Below are 15,421 nucleotides of genomic sequence, written 5' to 3' on the forward strand. Positions count from 1 at the left end.
CTTGGTCGATTTGATCTGGACCGTGCCATTCGTTGCCGATTTGCTTCATTTTCTTCTTGACGTTTTTCTGATGTCGCGTTATTCCGAGCATTTCTCATGCGCCTATTATTATTTGTCGAGCGACTAATATGAATACGCGATTGTCTTGGCATTTGTACTGTAATAAACATTATTGCAATTATGGTATTCTGAAATTTTGTGGATTATATTTTTTGTTTTTTTATTTGATTCACTCATGGTGCAACGTAGTTTATCGCATATGAACCGAAAAAATAAATCCACTAAATTTGATGAAAACTTACATTAATTAATTCCAATTTACCACGTGAAAATTCCTAAATGTATAAGAAAAATATAAGCACGTGAGCGATTGTTAATTGAAAAAATAATAAATTTCTTTTTGACGATTGTTTCTTAGTTATTCATTTGCGTTGATTTGAAATTAAAAAAAAATCTTCTTTTTTCATGATCATCAAGTGTTAACAATGTGTGTAAGTTTGGTTTAACTCGGCGCAAAGACACGGCGGGTCCACGTTTTAGCATATATTTCGAGACCCTAGTCATCAATAGGTATGAAAATTACCCCGTATTAAAGCACTTATCGACAGCTTTCATTTGATGCCCATACTGTACATACACAACCAAAGGTTACCCGGGTCCACGTTTTGACCTATATCTCGAGACCCCAGTCACGGCGCGGCATGAAAAATACTCTGTACTAAAGCATTCGCCAACAGCTTCAATTTGATATCCATATTGTACAAACACATTCTAGGTTCCACGTTTTGGTCTCTATATCGAGACCCCAGTCACGGAGCGGCATGAAAAATACTCTGTACTAAAGCATTCGCCAACAGCTTCAAGTTGATATCCATATTGTACAAACACATTCTAGGTTCCACGTTTTGGTCTCTATGTCGAGACCCCAGTCACGGAGCGGCATGAAAAATACTCTGTACTAAAGCATTCACCAACAGCTTCAATTTGATATCCATATTGTACAAACACATTCTAGGTTCCACGTTTTGGTCTCTATATCGAGACCCTAGTCACGGAGCGGCATGAAAAATTCTCTGAACTAAAGCATTCACCAACAGCTTCCATCTGATATCCATATTGTACAAACACATTCTAGGGTCCACGTGTTGGTCTCTATCTCGAGATCCTAGTCACGGAGCGGCATGAAAAATACTCTGTACTAAAGCATTCACCAACAGCTTCAATTTGATATCCATATTGTACAAACACATTCTAGGGTCCACGTGTTGGTCTCTATCTCGAGACCCTAGTCACGGAGCGGCATCAAAAATACTCTGAACTAAAGCATTCACCAACAGCTTCCATCTGATACCCATATTGTACATACACATCCGAAGGTTACCCGGGTCCACGTTTTGACCTATATCTCGAGCCCTATCCACCAATAGGCATCCAAACTATACGTAAACCATCTTCAATACCTACTTAACAATGTGTGTAAGTTTGGTTTAATTCGGTGCAAAGACACGGCCGGTTAGCGAACACACACAAAAAGTTGACTTTATTTTATATATAAGATATATATACGTATATCTTTTTTCTTCTTCTTTTTGGTGTCGCTTTTTCGTTTCATCGAGTCTCAAATTACTCCCAACGATTCTAAAGAAGTTTTCACTTCAAAAATATTACTTTAACAATCATTTCACGCATACACGCAGTTTATATTTAAGCTGTCTCCGGAGGAGTTTTAAAAGTTTCTGTGTACAGATTTTATCGCTGTATCAGTGCTTACAATTTCGTATAAAGCAAAATTCTATGGTACAATTTCACATCCTGTTTCCCTAGTAATATTCCAATATGACAACCAATTGAGCTTTTAAATGGCAGCTAACGGGTTTTCTATAACGTTTAGTTTTAGTAAAGGTATACCTTCACTCTATCTTTGATATCGTCTGTGGTGTAATGCCTGTCCTCTTCTCCTAGTGAATTTATTTTAACATTCCATAAAAAACATGCTAAGTTATAATTTATTCTTTCTGGAGTTGGTTTGAACGGTTTATGCCTTTTATGCTTTGATTCATAGAACATTGAAAGAATTTAATACAAATTTCAAACGTTTCGGCTTTTGAATTTTCATCTTGTAAACAAACTTTCAAATTGTCACGACGAATTACGTATGTAGATAAGTATGAATAAGTATCATTAAGTATTTTTGTTGTAGTCTGTATCAGGTTTTTCTAGATTTACTAAGAATAAATAAATAATTCCTCGTATTGGTTGCAGCCATTTTCGATTTTATATACTTCCTCTTGTATGTGTTTCTCTCTTCTCATATATCCTTTTATCGCAGAGAAACCATTAAAAACAATTTATCATACAAGCTCTGAAAGATATTCAACGGTTTAGTGCTGAATGATTGCCTTTTTGCTAAGAAAAATGAAATAGGTGTGGTAAATCCCACTGATTTGCAGAACATGCTAAATATTTAAAAAAAGTTTTACAAAATTCCCGCCAATAGCTGATTTAAAAAACGCCGCGTTGTTGTGATTTAGACTTTAGCTCAATACCGCCAAGTTTAGCTGTCACATGCACCAAAATATTAGCTGTCGAAAATTGCTTGAAAGTCAATTAATTAGTTGCAGGCTAGAAGAATAATTAAATTGTGACGGTTAGATTGAAAAGTTGAATTTGAAATTAATATTTAGTTCAAGTACTAATTATTGTTTTTTTCCATTTCCAAGAGCTGGGTTGGCCAAGACTTAGACATAACCATAATAAAAACATTTTAAGTATAAAATTGCTCAGAGGCACTTTTAGGATTTTTATATTTTCAAATATATTTGATTTGGCGGCATAATTTTCTCACGGCTTCATTAAAAATTTTTTATTAGGAATCTAAAATCTACACCCATCTACTTTTTCTATGTTAAGTTGAGTATTGGCTAACGAGAAAAACGTGTTACTGGCATGGTATGTTGGCCTAAATTAAGTAAATTATGTCTAAGTTAAGTTAATACTTTGAAGTGTTCCATCTACCTAAGTTGTACCGTATAATGCAACACTGTAGGGCGCTCATGGTTATTTTGGGACACGGCGAATTCACTAGATGGTGCCACTAGATCAACAAAAACATCCACAGGTACTGTGTTTTTGCAAATTGGTATCTTGAATGTTAAAATTTCAATCAGAATTTGCACAAACAAGTAAAGCAATAACATATAAAAATGTAATTTTGACCTTGAAAATACCAAACCGCAAGCAAAGCATACAAATCTGTTGCTCTAGTAGTAACACCTTGTTTGAATTCGCCTTGGTTTGGCATTTGTGTTTTCAATTTTGTAGCCGCTTGTTATTCGTAAAATGGCATTTGTTCGTGCTCATTGTGTTCGCGGTTCCGTTATCCGTTGATTTTTTTTCTATAGGTTACGAATGGCAGACAAAGTGAAATAAAGAGGGAAAAGTGTTTTATCCTATTGGAAATAGAAAATTGGGTGTAATAGGTGTCAATGTAGCAGTAAGTTAACTCTGGGCTTAAATATGCCGAATTCTTAGTACGAGTTAAGAAAAGCTTAAACAAATATTTGAAGCGCATAGTTATGCCGCAACGAAAAGGATAAAAGAAATATTTATGTTAAAAAAGGTATCGCGTCTACATGCAATAAAAGTTTACAAATTGTGCAAATTCAGCTTTTGGTGAGACAAACGAAAATTTGAGAAAATTGTGAAGACGTTTAAAGTGAGTGCATTGATAGTGAGTGAAGAAATAAAAAAAAGTATTGGTGGAATTGTGAGCGGGACTGGCTATGTTAAGACCAGTTCAATCAAATGTATTACTATCCTAATTGAAAAAATTAGACCCTTGGAAGCACTTACACCCTTTCGCTAAAATCGACGAGATTTTTTCGGCATTTTTGTATCACAAGTGCGTATTGTGTGTTTCGAAGGATACGATACAATACATACAACAATACATAACAACGGAATCGCCAAAACAAGCAAAACGAATGGGAGCAAACAGGACGAGACAACAAAATATACAGCATTGCCAGGTATAACAATAAGAATGATTTCATTGCAGCAGTTGTAATTTTATAAACACTGATAAAAACTACATATATTGTTTAAGGGAATATGGGTACTTTTGATCCAGCTCACTTTTGCGTGCAAGTCTTGGACATCGCCATACTAATTTTATATATTACTTTTTTATGCCGAAATACGTTTTGCACGACGTATTTGCTGTTTTCTTAATTGTTGTAACTTGCTTCGAAACCATACCCACACATGCTACATTTGGGGTTGAATTTAAGGCTTGTTTTTATAGTACCGACATACATAATGTGAACTTTGGCTGTGCAACAAGCATTGAGTATTTTTAAAATAGTAAAATACTAAGGTCTGAGCATTCAAGACTCTTAAATACTCGAAATATAGAAAATATGGAAAGTTGACGATTAGGTCTAGAAAAGATTTGTTATTTTGCAATTGAGATTTAATCCAGGCTATTGCACAGTTCTTTATGTTTTTGATTATCTTATTATCCCAATAAGAACTCCTTTCAGTCCTAAGTTAGCAGGAAGGATGTGCTTTTTCCTAAATATTCATATTTCTGAATTATATGGCATCCCTGTGGCGAAATTACACCCCCATTTTGGGGCTGTCTGCGTGCGTTCCTACCTGTTTTATTGTGTGCAACTTCACAATACCACCGTTTGTCGTTCCATTTAATTGCCCTTTTCGATTTGTGTTTGCGCAAGTGCACTTGAAGTATCTACTTGTCTGTATGTGTACTACAATATACCCCTATGCACCCACTCACATATGTATCTTCATATATTTGCTTTGCCCACTGCATTAGAATGGACTTTGCCGGTATTGCGTAGTGCAACCACTATTATTCGCTTCCCATGAGCGTTATTTATCTAGCAAGCTCATATTTTAATATTTTTAAATAAAATCTGTACGAAATACAAATTTATTATCCTCTGCCTTCTTCAAAAGACACATTCTTCCTTTTTAATACTGCAGTAAAATATTCTTTTTTGCGTTAACTATTTACTAGGTTTTTAGAAAGGTACTTGTAGCAACTTGTATTTCATACGCTCAAAACATTCTAAACCGATTCTCAGAATTCAAAAATAAATTTTATGCTATCGTTTTGTCACTAAGCACTAAGAGTTCGTTGACTGGTGCGTTTATATTTCGCTTGATTTCATTCCTTTTGCGGGCTCGTTTGCATGTCTCTATCTACACTAAAAAAGCTAATTCCGCTAAAGAGTATTGTTATCAAAATATTACACTCCTGCGGGCAATAGCCACATGTGCCCCTGCTGCTTGTATATTTATAACGTAGAACAACATTTCACTTTCCACGAGGGTGTTTTCCCTAGACAATGGGTATGTTGTTTTTGTTGCATCGTACCGACTGCCTGTTACTGCATTCGCCCTTTAGCTCTCAATGCTTATATTCAGTTTCCTGACATCTGTTTTATGATTATTTAACCACTAGCAATCGATAGCACCCACGTGCCAAACTTAAAATTTCTTTTAACCCTGCCGCGCTGACGTTTCTTGTTTTCTACTAATTAGCTCGCGTTCTCATCGATGTCTTCTAGGACTTGTAATTTATCGACCAGCTAGTACGCCAGTGTCTCGCCTAATACCACTTTATTTTTAACTTCAAAATGCAAAATAATAGAAAACAAATACGTATGAAGCGGGTTGTTGTTTTGCGTGCGGACCTGTTCGCCTGCCAATGGATCGTACAATCGCCCAAGCTGCTAAGCGCTTGAGTTCAAATTTATTTACATTTTTATTCGTTTTGCTTCAGTTTCTTCTTATCTTCATATTGGGTTGTTCTCTATTTATTTTTATTTGTATTTTTTATGTGGTTTGTGAGTAGGCCACTTTGACTTGACAAGTGTGGGTCGATTTGCGAGCGATGCATACATACTTATGTATGTAAATACCTGCAACATGGCTACATACATGTGTTGGCATGAATGTTTGCCCATATGTTTGAAAGCCAAAATGTTGTAGAATAAATATGTAGTATTATTCTATTTTAAGGATTGCGATAGTTTGTTTTAAAAAATACTTACGTCTACGTATTTGCGCGTTCGCGTTGCTATTTTCTGATAAAGGCGGTGGTAAAAATAAATAAATAAATGGACAAACTATAGACTATATATATAGACAATAATAGAGGAAACTTTGACATGAGGAAAACCGATTTTGGTGGTAAGTTGGCGTCGTCTCCTCTCCAAATACATCCACCTTTAGCTGCCGCACAACGACATTTGCCTCTTAAGAAAAACTGCAAACTAATCTCAATTTTTTTACTTTCACAAATACTTTGTATTATTTAAAACTGTTAGCATCTCTTTACTTAAATTTTTTTTTTTTAACAACTTTTTAAAATAGATTATAAAATAAATTTAATTTGCTTTGCGCTAAGTAGAAAAATTTGTTCGGAATTGATAGCGATCGAACGCTTGGTCATTTGTAGCAAAGCCTTTGATTTTTCTTGAATTATTTCCTCAAACTATATGCCTAATCTCCCTTAAAAAACAGTTTATTTTTGTAACAGAATGAGGTGACAGTCTTTGGTAAGATATAAATCGGGGTCGTTCAGGTAACGGGAAGCACTCCCCGAAGTTTTCTGCTTTCCCAGTGTCTTGTTACTTATTATCCTAGCTTAATTTTGTAATTTTTTTGTACCGTCTAGTGCGAATGCTTTGAGATGGTATATTTGTTTTGTTTTCGAATACCCAGATTCTTATCTACGTATGTAGAAAAGTCGATTGGGCTTGAGATTATAAAAACGGGTAAAATGAAAAGACGTATTGCCACGTTTGCTTCAAATCAATGTGCTTCTTTTTCGTTTTTTTTTTTTCATGTTTCACATGATGGTATTCTATGCCTTAAGGTCTAAACAAAAATCATTCAATTTAGAGCCAATCTTTACGTAATATTAGTTCACATTTAAATCTAATTTATAATAATTAGCTTAACTATTTGAGTTCCATGAGTACCTATTGAAAACACACTGTCATAGAATGGTCAAACAACACAACCGCGTTTTCTCTACTGAATACGAAAACGTGCAATCAGGGCGAAAGGCTTTTTTTGTGTCAAAAAATGCCAACACCAATAAAAAAATTTATTTTGCAATGTATTATTTCATTATTATAGTATTATTTCACATATTGTAAAATATACTTTTTATACTTTTACATTGAAGGAGACGTATGATGTACTTGCTTCAGTAAATCTGAGCGCGATAACGCGCGGTTAGCTGTCCACAATATTCGAAATGTTGCTAGTTTTCTCGACATAAAATCTCAACAAACTGGAACGTTTCATGAAATACCATATTCCTACAGCTAAATACAAGTACACACTCTTACAGTATTTCTAATTTGATGGGTACTCCACCATGTCAACATTTTGAACATCTGCATTAGAGCTGCTCTACTCACTTTTTCTGCCCTTGATTTTATTCAGCTCCATTTGAATTTTGCCCCCTTTGAATTCAGCTGAATCCCAGAGTGCTTTGTTGTCTATTTTGAAGTACTTACAAATTGTGTGTCAATAATTATTTGCAACATATTGAAATATTTTTTCTGCGTACAATTACTTCTCTTATTGTCATGCTAACAAATGAAAGTAGCAATGACTTGTTGTAATCTCAAGAGTTTGCCAATTTATTGCAACTACATATTTCTATTTGTGGCGTGCGTCTTGATGTTGTTCCACAAATGGACGGACCTACAGTTTTAGGCAAACTCCGAGCGGCAGGTATTTTTTATAAGAAGCTTTTTCATGGCAGAAATACGCTCGCAGGCTTCCCATTGCTTGCCGATGGGCAAGCGCTATCAGAAACCAATAATAAGAGGTCGTGGTTTGCTTTACGGATTTAACTGAATGGGCTGCGTCTACTGATGAAGATTAATGGACACCAAAGCCATATATGCAAATATATCCTTAAATCTCTTGAAGCCACCCATCTAAATCGGGTTTTTTTGTCTCTAAACATAGAGCTGGGTGGCCCTGTTTTTAAAGCAAATTTTTGAAATATTTTATTAACTTCTCAACTTTGATCAATAAACACCATAATACGAGAGTCGTTTGTCCAAAGTCCGTGCAAAAATAACAACTTCTTAATTGTTTGGAGTAAATCTTTTTTTATTTTTCGACATAGTCTCTTTTTAGGCCTATCCACTTCGTCCAACGCTGTTCTAGTTGTCCAGGTCTGAAATATAGCCTTTCATATCTGGAATCATCTCCTCGTTTGAATAAAATATTTTTCTCGCCGGCCATTTCTTCAAATTCGGGAATAAATAGTGCTCCGAGAGATCTGAGGGAGACAAGTCTGGAGAATAGGGCAGCTGTGAAACGAATTGGAACCCTATTTGCACTATTTTTCTGATCACATCTGCTGAGGGGTGAGCTCGTATGTTGTCGTGATGGAAAAGGAAAGTCACTCGAGTTCCTCGCTTCAAACAAATGCCAAACACTAAGAAATATACCGATCTGGCTGGTGTGTGATCTTCCAAGAGCTGCTACTAACTAAACATAACCTCGGCTGGCTTTGCACGGACTTTTCTAACGACCCTCGAAGATATTTTTTATGAAGAAACCCAAATTTCGCCACAAATTTTTTATTTTTATTTAAATGCTTAAACGCATTCAAGGGAGACTGATTAAAAGATTTTTCAAAGTGCGCCCAGTCTGTTGAATTTAGCGACTCTGCATGATAAATAAATCTTACTACGGCGCACAAGTGTAGTGCCAAGTTTACGCTCATATGAATCTAACTGTACAACAAGAATATAATCAAAAGGCTGGTAGCCTTTTTTACCGCATGCTCGAGGCAAATGTGGTGTGCGCCGCATAATAATCGATGCTGAAAGTAAAATTAATTTCTGAAAAAGCGAGGTAATAAAAACACAAATAAATAAAAAAATATAAATAGATAAAAAATTTAAAATACGAAAAAAAAACTTGAAAGCTAATATCCAAACTGGAAACCATAAGCAGTGACCCTCATGAGGAACGAATTCGGGGGCGAAAAAGAATAGAATTAAAATTTCGTTGTAATCATTCGTTTAAGTTTGTGTGTGAGTTTGGCTGTTAAATCTCTAATTTATTTTGTGCAACAATATTTTATGAGAATGAAATCATTTTTAAGTGGGAGAGAAATGTTGTTCAAACTGCTGCAGCGCTGCCGATGGCGCGGTTGGCAGCGGCTACGGCAGAGGCACTCACAGCAATCCAAGAAATCGGTGCACCAATCATTGCTAATACTCATAAAAGAAATATATGCATATTCATATATACATACATACACACGTACTTGTCCATGTGTATATCGTTATTAAATTTACCGCCAAGTAATATAAAACAGACTTGGAAAACTGCTGCCTATGCTGCCAGTGGTGGGACGCGAAAGCGCTAGTATGTTGTTGGTCGCGGTTCGGACCGGTGCCAGTCTGCTACAGTTGGGACGCGAGTTCGTTTTCAATATGAAAACAAATTCAAATGCAGCAAAAATACACGTAAACGGCTGCGCGCGTCATTACAATCGCTCTGAACGATGAAATACAGCAGATCAGCGCACGCAGCTGTGCATACCGCACAGTTGTTTTGCCTACGCTCACCAACAACAGCGCCTGCAAATAATGCAAAGTGTCTCGTCGCAACACCCTTCCCTCCTTGTTTTGCTTATATTTTCTTTTATATCTATTTGTGTGTTTTTTGATATGCGTGGGCGGATGTGCGATTTGTTTTTGGACTTTATTTAAAGCTGCTTTTTCTTGCGTTTGGTTCTTTCATAGTCCCACCCCTATGCTTCGGCCCATTTCTGTATATTTAACGACGCAACACCTTCCGCTGAAGCCAAGCAGCCCATTTCGGATATTTTCTATTGGCGAATTCTGAAAGACGGCAGAGGTGATGCAAACTTGTGAACTGTTTATAATTTTTTCCCTCCAAATTACTTTTTGTTTATAATAAAAAATCTGGCAGGTGTGAGAATTTTATAAACAATTGTCGAAATACAGACTAAGTAAAATAGTTTTCCAATTTCTTGTTTACTTTAATACTTTGCAGAGTAAGTACTAGATCTTCTTTATTTGATTTTAATTGAAGTAGAGACAAGAGCTTTGTTGTAAATTTCCTAAAGTGTTACCCGCTTCTATTTTAATATTTGTTTCATAAAAATTAAATGAAAATAATTAAAAATCTGTATTGTAGGAAAATATGGATGAACTCCCTAAAATATGGCATCAAAATACTGTGTTTTATAAGGAACAAATAAAATAAAATGGCAGAGTCGGTCAGTCAATTTCTACAAATTAAAATATGGAACCCTCCATGCGGCTAAATAACTTCTTATTTTTCAAAATATATATCTTTTAACTCAATTCTCTTCGTCGAATATTTTTCCAGTTTTTTGATGACGTCCATATTAAACAATTTCTAGAGACCTCAAAATTCATTCATTGATGGCTTTTCTTTCGACCCAAATTTCTTATCATCCTTTCTTCATATTTAAAAACATGAAATAGCTTGGAGAATATGCTGGACAAAAGGACCACAGACTTGTATAATCTGGAGTACTCTTCTAGTGTGAAAGAACTTTTTTATCCGGTGTGATCGGTTTGGAATTTTCAAGTTAATCGATGTCGATGGCGGATCTCCCAAAATTGTCGCTGTTGTTAACCAACAGAGCAACCTTGGCATTGTTGTTGTTGTTGTAACAGCATTAACATTCCCCGTACATGTTTGGAGTGGGAGTGCTTGGCCGGATAGAAATCCGGGTCGTTCCGGTTACTTAGAACGGAATGTCGTGGCCACCTTGTCATACTTCGGCTTCGATTCTTCATGAGAAGTCCACAGTCTCGATCGTTCCTTGGTCTGCAGTGAACTGTGATGAATTCATGTTTTATATTTTGAAGTCGTAGTATTGCGTGTGTTGTTAAAGATGAGTAAAGATGGCACCTATTTTGCATACACTTTCCATGTCCAAATGTTTATGCTAAACTGAAATCACTGATCCAAGTAGTCTCTTCAAGTGCGGACATCTTCCGTAACCTATATTAAACTATGGATTTCATCGACTGGTTCAGAAGGATCATCGTCTCTTATGCGTTGCTGACTGGTTCCTATCGAAGGTGAAGAACCCCCATACCACTTCTCAATGTTTAGGTTTTGGACAGGAGGTGAAGCAACCTTGCCGCGAAAATCATGTGTAAACAGAATGCAGATGTGTAAATACGCCAGGCTCGTACTAGCCCTGTCTAGAAAGGAAAGCAGAACTATCGAATGTATACTGACAGGCCACAACTTGCTAGCGGCTCAAGTATACAAGATGAAAATCACAAACAACGATAACTGCAGATTTTGCAATGAACTTCAATAGAAGGGAGGGAAACTCTAGAACGCTTATGTTCTTGCCCTTCGTTGGCTAGTACCCGAACGAAATGCCTCGGAGAAGTTATAGTATAATATAATGTCTCTCGGGGTTTGAGCTTCAGGAGTTACTTAGGTTCGCAAAGGACGCAGGCATTTAACAAGAAGTATACTACAATAAAACGTAAAGGCCAAACTCCATCTGGCACCACTAAGAACCAATAGGTCTATGTGATGGCTTTCAGCCAGCCAGGTTTACGTTAGCTGGAAACGCAATCTATTCTAATAACCTTGCAATCTATCATCCTTGTGTATACCATATTTTTAGGACGATATAAATTTGTTGATCGAACCAGCATATGGGCAGCACTGTAATCGATTAGAGGTGGCATGCCATAATTTGGTAGTCACAACCATAAAAACAGATACCAATTGAATTTCGGTTTAGCATTGTGATTTGCTGCGTTGTGGAATCCATGTTGTTATCTTTTCTATAGTTTCTGCACATCGAACTGCACAAATATGTGATAGTCTATGTAAATATCAGCTGCTTATGGCTATGACACCAATAATTAATGACATAAATATTGTTATGGTTAATACTACGGGTAAGGTTATGGTATGGCACCTCTACTTTGAGCTTAACAGTCATATCTGGCAGCCATAATTACGAAACTTATGTGGGGGAAAAATGTTGTGGTAGCTCTTTTCCTTATCTCCAACAGAACTATCTTCATTGCCTGCATTTTTTACACTGCAATTCCATCGCGATAAGATAAGGATTGTTTTGGGGGATCTATCGATCAATAGACGATTGCCACACCCGCTCGCTCTGATTTTAACTTCAAAGTTTATTATCGTGAACCGTTCACTTGAAATCAATACCTGACTGAATAGATGCGCCCGTCTCTTCAGTGTTGCCTTTGCTTTATTGTTGGCTGTTTTAGATAACGGTGCATTAATTATCGTTTCCATTTAACTCTGAAATATTATCTGTAAGATAGTGCAATTTGATGCCGTAACAGAACATTTAACTCGCTGTGGAGTAACATACTACATACATATATACATATACATACATACATGTACATGTTTACTCTGCACATATGCATGTGGGTATGCGCGTAAGTATGGGTATGTATTTTTTCACGCCTACAATGTGTGGAAATATGACAAGTGATAGAATTCGTTTGAAAGCAATTTTAAAATCATATCAGCGACAGCATTTCACAAAATTTTTGAGCAACATAAAATCTGATTAGATATGCTTTTCGATTTTTGTTTGTGATAAGCTCGGATAATAATGCAGCCACAGGTGTGCTACGCTGGTAATGCTACAATTTTAGACCATTATGCTCTTTTCCATTCAGGAGTATCCAATTTCTGAAAAATTGAATGAATTGTTTGACTGCCCTTGATTTTCTTTATAAACTTTTGAAAGTGGCATATAAATAGTATACTTCATTGAAAATTTGTAAGTATGTATAACATATGTATGTATGTACATATATGTATATAATGTTTTTTGTTTTTATTTTTGCAAATCATTAGGTAGCGATATGCCAAGCTCTAATATTACGCAGCGCTATTTACAATTTTGTCTTAAATTTGTATTTACCCTTGGAGGCCAATCTCATCTTGAACTGGGACTGTCACCTCAGCTACATACACATATATACTTACATACATACATATGTATTAAAGAAGGCAGATTCGAGTAGGTTGTCACAAATTTTTATATAGTAATGGTAGGCTGATTATACTATATAATTGAATATTATCAAGTCTGTTCGCGTTTGACGCTATCCCTTAGTGAAGGGATGTCGTCTCGAGATTCATTGTAGGTAAACTCGAATAGCAGCACGACAATATTATGCAAGTTTCAAGTGGCAAAAAATTCCCATTGATTTTTACAATTTCTTGTTTTTGTTGAATGAATGAAGTAGTAGAATGAAATTGGGCACTCAGTTTCAAATTGCTGCCTCTTGACCGCTTGGGTTTCTAGCAAAACAATTCGTGAAAGCAAAAAATATCAATGTTGAAAAATCACAAATTAACTAACGGAAGTTGGTGGCAGGAAAGACAACTTCCAAGCCACGCTGATCCCGACATTGTGCCGTTACTCCGTATATTGTGCTGTTGCAAGCTGTGTAATATGCCACACTAACAATTCTATGCTTTGTTGTAGTGCAATTTTCCAAACGATTTATACAAACAACACAGCACAACAGCTGCGGCCTACCGGCAGGGATGAGAAGAGCGATTGGGTTTGTGGGAAAAGAAGGCTTGTTTGGCTGGCTGGTTGGCTTCTTTTGCATCCTTACGGCCTGTATACGAGTATTTCGTAAAGATAAGTTTCCTTCTTTTATTTTGCGCTTCGAGCGTGTTGCGCCACGGAAATGCGAGACACAGCAACTAACAGACACTGAGCATTGTACTGCTTACATACAAACATATGTACATACACACAAGTGAAATTTGTTGTTTGTTCCACTTCTGCACAATCTGGTTGTGGCTTGTAGTCATAAAAGATATTTTAATAACAATAATCTCAACTCAACACTGGAAAAATATAAGAAATAGAAAGAACTGCATTTCATGCCAACACTGTTACACACCATTGTGCAAGTATATAGGCGTATGTAAGATGTGTGTGTGTGTCGGTGGGTATATGTACGTACATATGTATGGGTACGTTTTATTGAAGATGGGTTTCAATTACTTACTAACAAGTCTTCGTGTGCTTTTATTCACACAGAAAAAATAACTGTGAAAGTAGTCAAAGTCTGAAACTATAGTAAAAATAAATTAAAAGGCAAAGTAACTTCTTTAAAAACTTTATACATACATACATATGTATGCATGTATGCAGCTGTAAATACATATGTACATACATACACGTGCACCTGTTAGTTTCATAAAGCTTCGACGGGTCATAACCAGACGGGTCAAATAATTTCGGTTTTCGAACACAGGCGATACATATGTATGTATGTATATATACCTGTATTCAAAATAATAGTAGCGCGACAATTTACCAGGTTTTAACTTTTTTGTTGCATTTAATGTTTTCTTTTTATATTTTTAAAAGTACGGCACAACAAAACCCACTTAACTCAAAAATTCAAACTTTGTAAAAATTAACAAAAATTTAAGAAATTCCAAAAAGCAAGAGAAAAATACTATATGAAAATTACCAACTATTTATGTACGTATAAATCATAAGAATTCCATGAGCAAAATCGCTTTAAAATTAAATTTAAATTGTTGAAATATTTATTAACACATCGAATTAGAAACAGCAACTCTAAAGTTGCACGTATGCCTACATATGTGTTTAGTGCAAATCGAATCTACACTAATATTATAAAGAGGAAAACTTTGTTTAGTTGTAATGAATAGGCTCAAAAACTACTGGACCGATTTTAAAAATTCTTTCACCATTCGAAAGCTACATCATCCACGAGTAACATGGATTATATTTTATTTTGGAAATAGGGCTCGAGATATAGGTCAAAACGTGGACCCGGGTAACCTTCGGATGTGTATTTACAATATGGGTATCAAAGGAAGCTGTTGGTGAATGCTTTAGTCCAGAGTATTTTTCATGCCGCTCCGTGACTAGGGTCTCGAGATAGAGACCAAAACGTGAACCCTAGAATGTGTTTGTACAATATGGATATCAAATTGAAGCTGTTGGTGAATGCTTTAGTACAGAGTATTTTTCATGCCGCTCCGTGACTTGGGTCTCGAGATATAGGTCAAAACGTGGACCCGGGTAACCTAGAATGTGTATGTACAATATGGGTATCAAATAAAAGCTGTTGATAAGTGCTTTAATACGGGGTAATTTTCATACCTATTGATGACTAGGGTCTGGAAATATATGCCAAAACGTGGACCCGCCGTGTCTTTGCACCGAATTAAACCAAACTTACACACATTGTTAAGGAGGTATTGAAGATGGTTTCCGTATAGTTTGGATACCTATTGGTAGATAGGGCCTCGAGATATAGGTCAAAACGTG

The 15,421-nt window shown here is 36.0% G+C and overlaps 1 protein-coding gene across 10 annotated transcripts in view; it reads left to right on the top strand.

Annotated features, from left to right (window-relative positions):
* Nucleotides 1–3,318: 3,318 nt before the first annotated feature.
* The window catches only part of LOC128865694 (mucin-2), a 146,702-nt gene continuing 134,599 nt past the window's right edge, over nt 3,319–15,421 (top strand). For 7 of the 10 annotated variants that reach the window (XM_054105964.1, XM_054105965.1, XM_054105966.1 and 4 more), the window contains exon 1: nt 3,320–4,028. The gene's annotated coding sequence lies outside the window, so the exon portion shown is untranslated. Of the gene's footprint in view, nt 4,029–15,421 lie in introns of all 10 variants that reach the window. The other 3 variants (XM_054105969.1, XM_054105972.1, XM_054105962.1) reach the window with 2 other exon arrangements.

The sequence above is a fragment of the Anastrepha ludens genome, chromosome 6 (assembly GCF_028408465.1).
Source record: "Anastrepha ludens isolate Willacy chromosome 6, idAnaLude1.1, whole genome shotgun sequence".
In the NCBI taxonomy this organism is placed as follows: domain Eukaryota; kingdom Metazoa; phylum Arthropoda; class Insecta; order Diptera; family Tephritidae; genus Anastrepha; species Anastrepha ludens.